At 40.8% G+C, this 13438-nt stretch overlaps 1 protein-coding gene across 16 annotated transcripts in view; it reads left to right on the forward strand.

Annotated features, from left to right (window-relative positions):
* The window catches only part of NCKAP5 (NCK associated protein 5), a 768088-nt gene that overhangs the window by 487573 nt on the left and 267077 nt on the right, over nt 1-13438 (forward strand). The window lies entirely within an intron of this gene.

Genomic DNA, 13438 nt, shown 5'->3' on the forward strand with positions numbered 1-13438 from the left:
AATAAGTTTTTTTTCCCTGTCAATTCTAGCTTTGTGCTGTAAATTGGAGGGTTTTTTCTTCCTAAAAAGGGCGGGGGAGCAAGTGTGCCAATACTTCTATAATTAATCTACACAGGCAGTCTAAGGAGCAATCCCAGAAGAAAAATGAACTACAGGGCCAACATTAATAGTGCCCACAGATAATTAAAATAAAGTGTTGCTAATTGTATGTTGGTTTAATGTTATATATCTGCACCCTTGTGTATTTGTGCTTGGGAGATATAAATTTTTATGTCAAGTGCTGAAAGCTTCAAGGTTTATTAGTCATGAGACATGCACTTTCTTACTTGTGCAATTAGTGGTTTTAATCCTTTGGTATTTGGAGGATAATTAATCTTTGTATTTCATTAGTGTATGCACAAAATGAACAAAAATAGTTATCCATTAATTCTTCTGGTATAGATGCCAGAGTCCTTGATCACATTTATTCTCAGTATTGTTTTGTTTTTGAAGTTTACAGATACAAATTGCAAAGCCCATCAACTTGTACACAACTGAGGACGTTCTTGCTTTTTAAAACTCCCTGTACATGCCATTTAGTGTGTGCAGTATTTGAGGTAACATGTACCCAAAACATGGAGCATACAGTTGCACAGCTTGACCAATAGGACATACAGGGCTTGCTTTTTCTGCACCAGTCCGTCAAGAAGAACAGGAAATTGCATTGGATTCTCTGGACATGTTTTAGTAAATAATTATTGTGAAAGTGGCAAATTATTATGAATGGGTTGTTCAACATCAGTACATCTCTGAAGAACCCTTGATCAAAAGATTAGTAAAGTACTCCACAAATGGGAGAACTGAGCTTATATAATATGATGATAACAGATATATTTACTTTTCAAAATCTGGGACTCCTGTGTAGAGGAGACTTCCTGCCTGCCTGTTCTCCCCTAGTGGCCACAGGGCTTAAGGCCTTCCTCTGGAAATAAGACTGTAGTAGAAAACACTTAACCAGAACAAATCAAAATCAATTTGATTTGAACCAGAACATAACTTTATTATACAATGTAGCAAAGAAAAGTAAAATGGCAGCAATATGAGGCAATAAAATTGTGCTGTTCCACTAATAAATTCCAATAGGAATTCCAATAGGAATTTACACTGGATAAACCAATAAACTATTTACATTGCAAATTCTAGTGTTTGCAATGTAAGTAGTTTATTGGCTTACCAAGTGCATATTGCTGCTGTATTTATTAGTGGAACAGCACAATTTCCTTCACATGGATAATCCAGAGGACGGCCAACCCAAGTAGCAAATATAGGTGCAAGATGGTTTAAAAAGGGAGTAGAAAATATGAAGGGATAAGCAGCAAGGGGATTTTTAGGATCAGAAGGAATGATTCCTTAATGAGGTAGGGGAGTTATGTGGGTTGGCAGGCTATAAGTCTTGCTGGCTGAAAGTTGGAAAAGACAAAGCCTAAGGAGCAGGGATGATGTGAAGCCTATTACCCTTTGCTGGTGTGAAGCCTATTACCCAGTCTAGATTTAAGACATTCACTCTTATGTAGGAAGGTGAACCACAATCTCCCAATCCATCTAGGATGCATATCCTATACATCTCAATATCTAATAAAATCAGAGACCAGTAGCACCTTTAAGACCAACAAAGATTTATTCAAGGCGTGAGCTTTCAAGTGCAAGCACTCTTTGTCAGACTAAGAACTGACCATCATAACAGTAGGAATATATAAGCAAAAGTTAATCTTGTTACATTAGTAAACTGTGTCATAGCATCCAAACACAGCCATGTGATAACTCTCTGCCCAACCAGGTGCTACTGGGCTCTGATTTTATTGTGCTACTTCAGACCAACACGGCTACTCATTTGAATCTGTCTCAATACCCAGATCATGTTTACCATAGCTATCCATCTTGCCCTTAGTAGAAGGCAGAGCAAATGTTTATCTCTCCGCAGAAACTCATCTCTGCTCTCCTGACCTCTTGGTGCATTTTATGACTCTCTCCCCTGGGAGTGCAAGGGGTTGTCAGGATCCCAAGAACTCTGTGATGTGCTTCAAAGTACTTTGCATCTCCGAATCACAACACTACCTGGTAACAGTGGGTCAGGAGATGCATACCTGCTCCAAACCAGGTATTTGATTAGATTGCCTGATGCTGGAGGGAGATGTCTTAGACAGGTTGTTATAGTGTAAGGTGAAGTATTGGCAGCTTTGGAGAGTCATACAAAAGAACCTCGATTAATGTGCTTCAGAATTCTTATGGGAGCCAGAGTTCTTCTTACAAGTGCTTATGGTGATTGCATTTCTTAGAGAAACTTTGGTTTGATTTTAAAAGATGGATTCCTTCAAACCTCTGCCTGAATTAGCCTTAAGGATCTTGGAGTTTAGAAGTATAGCTTTTGATGAGGACGGGCTTGGAGCAACATTACAGTTCCATTACAGTTCCCCATTACAGTTCCACTGTTAAGCATGCAAAAGGTTTTTTTAAATCTAAAGTGAGAATTTTTGTGTGTAGGAGAATTTTTGTGCGTAGGAGTATCTGCAGAATGTGTGTGGCATGCATATTCAACTTCACACCCAGTGATAGCTGTGGTATGGCACTCTGTAATAACTGGAATCTCTTGGTTAAAGACTAGACTCATGCCGAGTGCATTATAATAGTGCAGCCCCAAGGTAATCATGTAGTGTCTAGTCTCAAGGTAGTCATATAGTATGGATCCATGTGGTCAGTTCAGCCAAGGTACAGGGACTCTGTCAAATTATTTGAGAAATATTCTCAGTTAAAAGTTTTGCAAAAACCAACTACTCATTGGTTCCAGGCAATTTCAAGGCTGAGATTTTGTAGCTAATAAGTGTCGAAATACTTTAAACCACTGCTCATCTTGCTGTAGCTTCAAAGTAGGATCTCTTTGCTACCATCACCACCACCTCGTAGCTTTCCCTATGAGCTCTCCAGCACACACTCTCGGATTCTTTCAGCCATTGCCATTCTGCGTGTCTCCTGGTCATCATACGCTTCTCACTTGCATCACTTCATTGTCTTGCACATGTAATAAAGGCTTTATTTGTACAAGGGCTGTTTATAGCTAGGAAGGAGCAGAGCAGAAAAATAGCAATGCTAATGTCATAAGCTTGCCCTGGGTGCTAACATGCATGTTGCATATTCAAGTGTATGTAAAGCATGTGCCTCTTTGTGCCACCACCAAATTGGAAATCTTGCCTCCCACGCTATCAGAGACTTTGGGAACAGTAGAAAGCTAAATTCCTGTTTTTGGCAGAGCATATGTTATTTGAGCAGAAGCATCATAAACATTGACATCCATGACAATTTTGCTTTCCCTAAAGGTTTCCCTTTATCTTCTTTCTGGCTGAGCAGCCTCTTTTTCCTTTTCTTCTTTTTTTTTCTCTTGCTTTCCCATTCAGTCATTTGAATGTATATTGGTAAAAGCTGATCCAGCCTAGGGAACTGTGGGGAGAAACTAAAATCCTTCTTATATCCTAATTGGATATTGGCACATAAAAGGCTGATGGTAGTTTAAAAATAACAAACTGTTTTATTAACTTTGAGGGAATGGTCAGGTGGAAATGAGATATAGGACTTACGAGATGAACAGATAATAGGAATGAAGTAACTGTATAATAAATGCCAGATAATTTGTCGCAAACAAATAATTGTTTCTGTTACTCAGGCAGGTCTTCAAATTCTGAGGAGAGAGATTTCTTGGCAGAATCTGCTTACAAGTATGACCATAAGCTACTTCGTATCACAGACATTAAGTTAGTGAAGGCAGAAACATTCAAGCAAGCTCCAGTTACCTTTTTTAACCAGTTAATAGAGCTCATTCCCTTCTTAAGGAACTATTTTTCTCAGGCTGGATAGGAAACACCCCCCTTCCTTTTCTAGGAGCTATTTCACTCAGACTTTAATGGGGGTCCTTCTTGATCCCCATTAAAGTCTGAGGGAAATAGCTGAGAGTGAGCTAAGACTGGCCAGGGAAGCCCATTGTAACAGGAAAATATTTTTCAGTTATGTGAGGAGCAAACGTAAAGTAAAGGAGACAATAGGCCCACTGTTGAGTGCAGATGGACAAACTCTAACAGAGGATGCAGAGAAAGCAGAAAGGTGTTTTTTTTCCCCGCAGGTCAAAGGGTTTAGGCACACCTAGAATTGGCAGTAGCCAAGGGATAGCGTCTGGGTGGCAGGTTGGCATGGACAAAGAGGTTGTCAAGAGGCATTTAGCTGCAAATCCCCTGGGCCAGATGAAATGCACCCAAGAGTGCTTAAGGAACTTTCTGGAGAACTTGCAGAATCCTTGTCCATTAGCTTCGGGACCTCTTTAAGGACTAGAGATGTCCCGGAGGACTGGAAGAGAGCAAACGTTATTCCGATCTTCAAAAAAGGGAGGAAGGATGGCCCGGGAAACTACAAACCAGTGAGTCTGACCTCTGTTGTGGGGAAGATAATGGAGCAGATATTATCTGCAAACATCTGGAGGACAATTTGGTGATCCAAGGAAGTCAGCATGGATTTGTCTCCAACAGGTCCTGCCAGACCAACCTGGTTTCCTTCTTTGACCAAGTAACAGGTTTGCTGGATCGTAGAAATTCGGTTGATGTCGTTTACTTGGATTTTAGTAAAGCTGCTGATAAGGTTCCTCATGATTTTCTGATAGATAAATTGAAGGACTGCAATCTGGATTTTCAGATAGTTAGGTGGATAGGGAATTGGTTAGAGAACCGCACTCAAAGAGTTGTTGTCAATGGTGTTTCATCAGACTGGAGAGAGGTGAGTAGCGGGGTACCTCAGGGCTCGGGGCTTGGTCCGATACTTTTTAACATATTTATTAATGATCTAGATGACGGGGGGGGGGGAGAGACTACTCATTAAGTTTGCAGATGACACCAAATTGGAAGGACTGGCAAATACTCCAGAAGATAGAGACAGAGTTCAATGAGATCTGAACACAATGGAAAAATGGGCAAATGAGAACAAGATGAAATTTAATAAAGATAAGTGTAAAGTTCTACATCTGGGTCAGAAAAATGAAAAGCATGCCTACTGGATGGGGGATATGCTTCTAGGTAGCACTGTGTGTGAACGAGACCTTGGGGTACTTGTGGATTGTAAGCTAAACATCAGCAGGCAGTGTGATGCAGCGGTAAAAAAGGCGAATGCCATTTTGGGCTGTATCAATAGGGGCATCACATCAAAATCACAAGATGTCATAGTCCCATTGTATACGGCACTGGTCAGACCACACCTGGAGTACTGTGTGCAGTTCTGGAGGCCTCACTTCAAGAAGGATGTGGATAAAATTGAAAGGGTACAGAGGAGAGCGACGAGGATGATCTGGGGCCAAGGGACCAAGCCCTATGAAGATAGGTTGAGGGACTTGGGAATGTTCAGCCTGGAGAAAAGGAGTGTGAGAGGGGACATGATAGCCCTCTTTAAGTATTTGAAAGGTTGTCACTTGGAGGAGGGCAGGACGCTGTTTCTGTTGGCTACAGAGGAGAGGACATGCAGTAATGGGTTTAAACTTCAAGTGCAACGATATAGGCTAGATATCAGGGGGGAAAAATTCACAGTCAGAGTAGTTCAGCAGTGGAACAGGCTGCTTAAGGAGGTGGTGAACTCCCCCTCACTGGCAGTCTTCAAGCAAAGGTTGGATACACACTTTTTTTTGGATACTTTAGGATGCTTTGGGCTGATCCTGCGTTGAGCAGGAGGTTGGACTAGATGGCCTGTGTGGCCCCTTCTAACTCTATGTTTCTATTTCTCTATCCTCTCAGTCCCTGTCACTCAAGGTTGTCAGATTGGGTTACAACATGAACAGTTTGCTGTCCATCACAGTATGCATCCAACCACCTTTAGAACCTGTTACATTGGGAAAAGGTTCCTTAGGCTGGAAGAAAGTTTTAACATTTGCAGGATAATGTGTTCATGCTGCCATGTATTTTGAAGTTTAATAAGAGCACTGCTGGACTCCCAAGTTCTCATATGTGAAACACTGCCTCTGTTTTATCCCTCTTTTGCATTTTGGGAATGTTTTTTTCTCAAAAGGTTAGTGTATGTTGTTAGGATTCTCATTCAGCTCTCTTCCCAGAGTCTCTAGAAATTCAATCTCTGAGTGAGAAGCAGATGCAACCTCTCTAGAGTCATTGTGTACGCATGAACACTAAATCACAGAACTGCCTGCCCTTTTGCATGCTACAGCTGTTGAAAGATATTATGGACTGTTGATAACATATGGTGGGCTAATTATGTTTTTCTAGTAGATCTTTAGCTAAAAGAACAAATATTGTCCTAGTTTTTAAAGTGATGAAACACTTGCTTCTGGAGAAAATGTTTTAAGCAAAAGACCAGCTCTGCCAAAAATGAAAAGTCCAATAAATTCTTCACTTGTCTTGCTGAAAACTTAATTTCCCAGTATGTGGAAGGGGCAACCAGGGGGTCTGCTATTTTAGAGAGTGTTAGAAAACCTAAAGCTCTGAATCAACTTAGGCTAGCAAGAAATGCTAAAAAAAAGGTTCTTTAGTTATATTCAAAGCAAGAAAAATAATAGGGACATGGTAGGACCATTGTGGGGACAAGAAAGTGACAGTGTAACAGGTGATGAAGAGAGGGCTGAACTGCTCAATTCTTACTTCTCCTTAGTCTTCTCTTGCAAGGGGAATTATGCTCGACAAGGCAAAATCATTTCATGTGATGATGGGTGGGAGTTGTGGCCTAGGTGATTATGTGGTTAATAAGCTTTGCAATTTCAGAAGAAACAAATATCTTTGTTTTCTGTGTTCTCTCACTCGCTTTCTCTCTGCCAATGAGGCCCTATCAGGTCAAATTGCATGCAGACAGTATGGAAAAGCTTTAACCCTGGGAATGTTCAGGCATGAATGTTTCATGGCCCCTGCCCTGGGAATGTTTACTCATGAGTAAGTCATTGCCCTCAGCCAGGATAGTTTAGCCCTAATCAGGAGGGCACTCAGTCCTGGTAGTTTAGTGGTATCCATATGGATACCAAGGTGGTCTTGCTGCAGTCTTTCCAAGATCATCACAACAAAGCAAATTTGAGAGTAATGGTGTTGAAGATGGGGAAAGTGTAAACAGGGCACAGAAGCACCATGAGGCCATGGAGACATGTGGATGGGGGGAGACACTGTTTCCCATAGCACCTTCCTAGTAAAATAAAAGGTTGGCTTTATACCCTGCTTCTCACTGCCCAAAGGAGTCTCAGAGTGGCTTATAATACTCGCCTCTTCCCCTCCCCAGAACAGACACCCTGTGAGGTAGGTGAAGCTGAGAGAACTCTGAGAGAAACTGCTCTGTGAGAACAGTTTCTAAGAGGACTGTGACTAGACCAAGGTAACCCAGCATGTGAAGGAATGGGGAATCAAATCCAGCTTACACATTAGAAGCCCCTGCTTTTAACCACTACACCAAACTGTACAAATTGCCATTGCCTGAAAGACGTGTAACTAGAACACAGGCAAAAGAAGCTGTTGCAAGAGGATGATGTAAGCCTTTTTTTACACGCTCATTGACTGTTAAGGGGATTCTCTCCATTTAAATTTGGACGTTCTGCCCAATAGTTTCTCAGAGCAATGCAAGGACATTTTCTACATGGTGGTGATTGTGTGTTTAATAAGGTTTGTTATTTGAGAAGGGAGGAATGTTTGTGTGTTAGTAGAGAGGAGTGCTACACAACCCCCGTCCCCATCCCAAGCAGCTCTTTCCTCCATGGAACTGATCTCTGCAACCAGGAGAGGACCATCCTGGGGGTTCTCCAGGTTCCACCTGGAGGCTGGTAACCATAACCAGTGGTGGGGATGCTAGCCTCCAGCTGGGACCAGGAGATCCCACTTCTGGGGTTTCTCAGCCTGAAGAATATTTCAGGGGTTTCTCAATGGTAAAAAAGTTGAGAAACGCTGACATAGAGGCAGTAATTGATAAATCCTCTGTTCTTTGCAAACCAATATTTTCATGTTTGATTATAACATACATTTTTTGATATACTCTGATATTGAACTGTACTAAAGAATGTACTCACTGAAAGGTTTTCAGTTCTTTAAGCAAATTTTGCTGTCAAGTAAATATTTTCATTGAAGGAAGAAACTGACAGATTTAGGAATTTCATGTTTATTATTAGTAATAATTACTGCCACCCAGCATTTCTTTTTGTTTCTCGCCTGGAGCCTGGCATCCCTGCACCTCCATGGGATCCCAAGACAGGGCTTTTCTCCAAGGAGACTGATTTCTATAGCCTGGAAATGACCTGCAATTCCAGCAAATCCCCAGGTCCCAACCACTCCCATCCTGCAACCTCTCCGCCACAGAATTCTCCCCTTCCAAGCAAGCCCAGGAGCCTGGAGTTGAGTTGTTGTAGTAGAGTCCCCCCTCCAAAACAAGCATTTTCCCCTGGGGATCTTATCTCTATACTCTGATTCCAGGAGATTTCCAGGCCGCAGCTGGAGGTTGGTGACCCCTGGGTCAGGAATGTTCCTTGAGGTTTGGAGGCGAGGCCTCAAGGGTCCAAGGATGGGCAGGAACTTTTGTCATGTAGTTCGCCTCCAGGAAAGTGACAGTGCAGGTCTGCATCCTAGCACCCTTTGTATTCCTAGGTACAATGGGCTATGCTTGTAGTTATTTTATATTATTAATACATTTATTCTTTTAGCTGTATTATGCTTTTTTGCTGTCCGATCCCTAACTGTTTTGTAACTGATTGATTGCTAATTTTCACTTTGCTAGTCTATGTCTATTAAAAATTTGAATCACTGAGTGAATGTTGATACTTCTAATTACACTGTGTATATTGTCAGTCCTTTTTCCCCCCCTTCAGAGGAGAGATGTTATGTAGGAAGATAATAGGTGTGTTGTCAAGTAGTTCTTTCCGACCAGCTGTTGCTTTTGGACTTGGTTTTTGTTTTGTTTTTGGCAAACCCCATCCGCCCTAGGCTCTACACCTGAAATCTCCAGGAATTTCCCAGTTTAGGCTTAATGTGCACAATGTTTCCCCTCACACTCACCATGCATGTATGCCTGTTCCAATGAACTAGCACTAAAATGCATGTGCAAATCTTTAACCCTGAGGATTTAAATGGGTGGTGCTTGCTGGATTCTACTGCACAAGCAAATATAGATAAGTGGGACGGTTTGTAGTGAATACAAAGAGAAAGAAAAAACCTATCCCAGGGCTACTATAAATGTTACCAAAATTATTACAAAATAAATAAAGTAAAGGGTTCTTCGTTCTTGTTTGTTTATTCTCGTATAGGATCCAACCAGAACGATTTCTCGATAAGTCCCGTTTTCAAATGGAAATTTTCCTCAATGCTTGTCTTTTGAGTGTAAATATCATGAATATCCAAACAGTGTCATTCAACCTCTATTGAATAATATAGCATATATATAAGCCTTTGGGGTCACAATGGGTCGGACACGACTTCGCACCTAACAACAATCAGCCTTTGGCTCTTCAATATGGGGTTGCTAGTAATATCTACTGCTCCATAATACCAACGGGATTCTACTGCACAGCTGCAATAGGGCAATTGTGTTTTTTAAGAAACCCTTTAAACACTGCCCCACGCACATAATGAGCGATGTTCCACCCTGACTTAGAGAAGTGTGTGCAGAATAAATACACCAGAGGAAAAAGAATGGTGCATAAAGCGTAAATAGAATCAGAAGATTAAAGGCTTCCTTCTCTAAAATATCTGCAATAAGATGTCCATACATAATGGGTCTTAGAGCTGACAACCCGTAGGTTATTCCACTTCAGGGCCACAGAAATTTACATGATCTGCTTTGTTTTCAAAATGAATTTTGCTACTTATAAATGAGCATTTTAAACAATCAAAGGTGAACACTAGTATCTTTTAATAGCCATCTCAAAGATGACCATCCTGCTTCTCCTCAGAATTCTGTGAATACATAAAGGTGAAAGGTCAGAAGCAATTTAAGTCACAAAGGTCAGAAGCAATTTAGTCAGTCATCTTTTTTTTCCTCGTCTTTACTTTTCCCTGCCCAGTTCTGTTTCCAGTGTAGTGACTGATAAATATTGTACAATTGCAATCAAAAGAAACAGATTTTAATTAACACAAATTGTTCATATTAACTTGTGCCCTCTGTAGCTGGAGTTCTTGTCAAATTATGATCTTGCGGATAACACAATCCCCTTGTGCCATTGCTTTAAAAAATCCCATTTAATTTACTTCACTTTAGTTATGATCAAATATTACAATTCATTCAAAATAATTCCTCTGTGTATGTGGCCTTCAGAAGATGATAAAACTTTTATGAAGAAATCTGCTAGTAGAATTCTCTTTCTATACTATGCCAGCTCTTTAAGAAAGCATGTTTCTGAAATCCCTTCCGAGTCCCAGCAAACACCAAGTAAAATTGTTCTGTTGCTTCAGTTTTAGGGAGAATGCATTAGTTGACCTGTATCAGTTTGAAGAAAACTATTCATAATGATGATTACTTTCAAAGGATGAGCTGAAATTTTAGAGATTGCTTTCATTTTAATCCTTTAAATTGTCATTTTATAGAATATGGGTTTTATTTTTTTTAAGATGTTATCCAGTGAATTACTATGCAGATTGAATCATATAGTTATTTGTCTCTCTGTGTATTTGCAGTAAGGTAACATTTTCCCCCTTGTGCAGAGAGAATATAATTCCTTGGCATGTAGGGTACTAAATTCACCAAGAATAGTTTCACGAATGAAGGCAGAAGTACTTGTAATAAGGACTGCATCCAGTAGAAGATTGGACTAAAATTATGTAAAGTTGCAGTAGAGCCATTCTGTTCTCTCATGTGAACCTACAGCACTTATCTACCCATTCCAGTTGATCTGATTCATCTAGAAACTCCATTTCAACCTAGTCTATTGAATACATGATTAGATTTATTATACTGCTGAGGCCCTTTAGGTCAATATATTTAATCCTAATAATCTGAACCCTTTGCTCTTAATTCTTCTTCTCTCAGGGAGATTTTACCTATGGGGTTCTGACCTGTTGGATGGAATTTTCCTTTCAATAATGAGAACATCATTTCAGATTCCACAGCCTTCCCAATCCTAATAATTAGCAGTAGTCCAATGCATAACTGAGAGAATCATTCTCAGCTTTTACCTAAAAAGGAACATTATTTTATGGGGGGGATCATTAAATGCTGTTTCCGTGGAAATGTTCTTTCCTTGGAGAAGATTAAACATGATTCTTGTTTCATTTTAAAATCTAAAATAAAACCCAAACAACAAAATAAAGGCAAATGAGTTTTGGACTGCACAAAGCCAGAACAATTAAACCATTTTAAAGCATTGACTCTGGGTTTTGTACAATTGCTGTTGACAGTACCTCCAGGATCACAGTATTCTGAATGATCTTGCCCATTCCTAGAAATATCTCCCATGCCCTAGAATAACTGGAATGCAGCCTCATATATCTGAACAACCTGAATCAGATTTATTGTATTGATTTATTAATTGGGCATACAGATAAGATACAGACCGGGCTAGCCTGATCAGATCTCAGAACGAGCCATGGGTGGCAGACCGCCAATTAAGTTGAGGGTTGCTATACAGAGGAAGGCAATGGCAAACCACCCCTGAACATCTCTTGCCTTAAAAAATCCATTGGGGTTGCATGAGTCAGCTGTGATGTGAAAGTACTTTAAACTTGGACAGGTAAGAGAGAAATTCTTCTATCCAGGTTTAATTATCATCATGAAAAAATATCAGAAGATTAGATACTCTGCATTATACCCAGAGGCAAAAGTGGTTTCAAATGCTGGTAAGACCTCTCAACAAAGGCTGCAATGAAATTAAAAGAAGTACAGCAGTCTGTTACTGTAGAGGCAAAACTGGCAAGGAGGTCATTGTATCCCAGCTCAAGGTGGCCAGCTTCACTGCTCTTTGCAAGATATTATCTCATTTCACACCCCTTGTCAATTGAACCTCTCCAATGAAAAAGATTTTTCTGGACGAGCTTCAGGGTTTAGAAATAGCTTTTTCATCATTGATCTTTCCATCATTAGTATAAGGACTAAATATCCTGTTTACTTCAAAGAAATACAAGTTATTTTTCCACAAGTGCCATCAAGAGAAAAGGCAGGAGATCATACATTTGAATGTATAAAATCCTGTGAATTACTTTTTAGTAACTTACATTTAGTGTCATCTTCCTTTTGGGTAAATAATTTGTGATTAGGGTTGACATTTCCAAGACTGCTAGATATGAAAACATTTGCACTGTTAAATGGGAACTGGAGGGGGAAAGTAGGTTTGTTAATGTTGGCAGAATTTATATATGCGCAGGACCAGCAAAGCACCGGCTGCTTAAAGAATAAATTAGTTAATAAAACTGTGCCTCTCACCTCCTCTTTACATAGTTGATTCTGTTCTTATTAAGAGGAGAGGGAAGAGTCCCAACAGTCTGGCAAATTGTGTTCTTCTGGCAGCAACCAGGGAGGAAAGGTTCTCAAAGGAAGAGGAAGTCTCCAGTTGAGTCAATCAGGATACAGGAGGAGATTGTTTCCAAATAGTCAGAAGTTCCTATCTAAATATGCTATTTACATTTATGCCTTGATGCCCCTTATATGCTGTTGAATCATGCACACTACAAATCTGTTCCACTTAATATTTCTGGTAAGGCCTTGGAGGAGGAGCGTTTCTCATATCTTAAGTGCCACTCTGCATTTAACACCCACCCAGGGTGGCTGTCCCGCCCCTCAGTGCCTCCTCCATTCAGCTTGCCTGTCTGTCCAGTGGTCAGCCAATCACTTTCAGTCCCCCAACTCTGGCCACTCCCTCCTTCTTCCACTTCCCTCCAAGACTGGGAAGCTGCAGATCCCTGCCATGTGAGAGCTGCCCCTGCTGCTGAGTTCCATAACAGCTGCCTGCAGACTTTCCAGGTCCTGGGGGGTGGGGAGGCTGTCCACAGAGTTCTTCCACCACCACCACCCCAATTTAGTGACGGTTGTATTCCTGAATGCAACGGGCTTGGCCCCTGGTGTTACATAATGCAACAATTAATGGGTGAGAAGTAGAGAAGGAAGCAGGGGAAAGTGAGGATGTGGTTGCTGCAAGGGAGAGGCAAACAAGAAATAAGAGGGGGGAGGAGCATACAGGCAAAAATGTCCTTGCAAGTCCTTGTGGGCCCTCCACCATGCAACTCGGTCTGACCTGGTACTGACACTAGGCTCTGGGAGCTTTCAGTGAAGGGAAAGAGGGAGAGGGAAATGAGATACCGCTCACAAACATTTGTAGATCCCCTGCTTGTTGTTACATATTTCTGGCACAATGTATGTTATATTTTCTTACATGTTGATAAAGAATACCTGAAGACTTTTATTTTTAAAATATTTTCTTTGCTTCAGTCTTCTAACCATAGCTAGTGTATTCCTTGCTTGTGATCAAGACACATTGGTG

The sequence above is a fragment of the Paroedura picta genome, chromosome 2 (genome assembly GCF_049243985.1).
Source record: "Paroedura picta isolate Pp20150507F chromosome 2, Ppicta_v3.0, whole genome shotgun sequence".
Classification (NCBI taxonomy): domain Eukaryota; kingdom Metazoa; phylum Chordata; class Lepidosauria; order Squamata; family Gekkonidae; genus Paroedura; species Paroedura picta.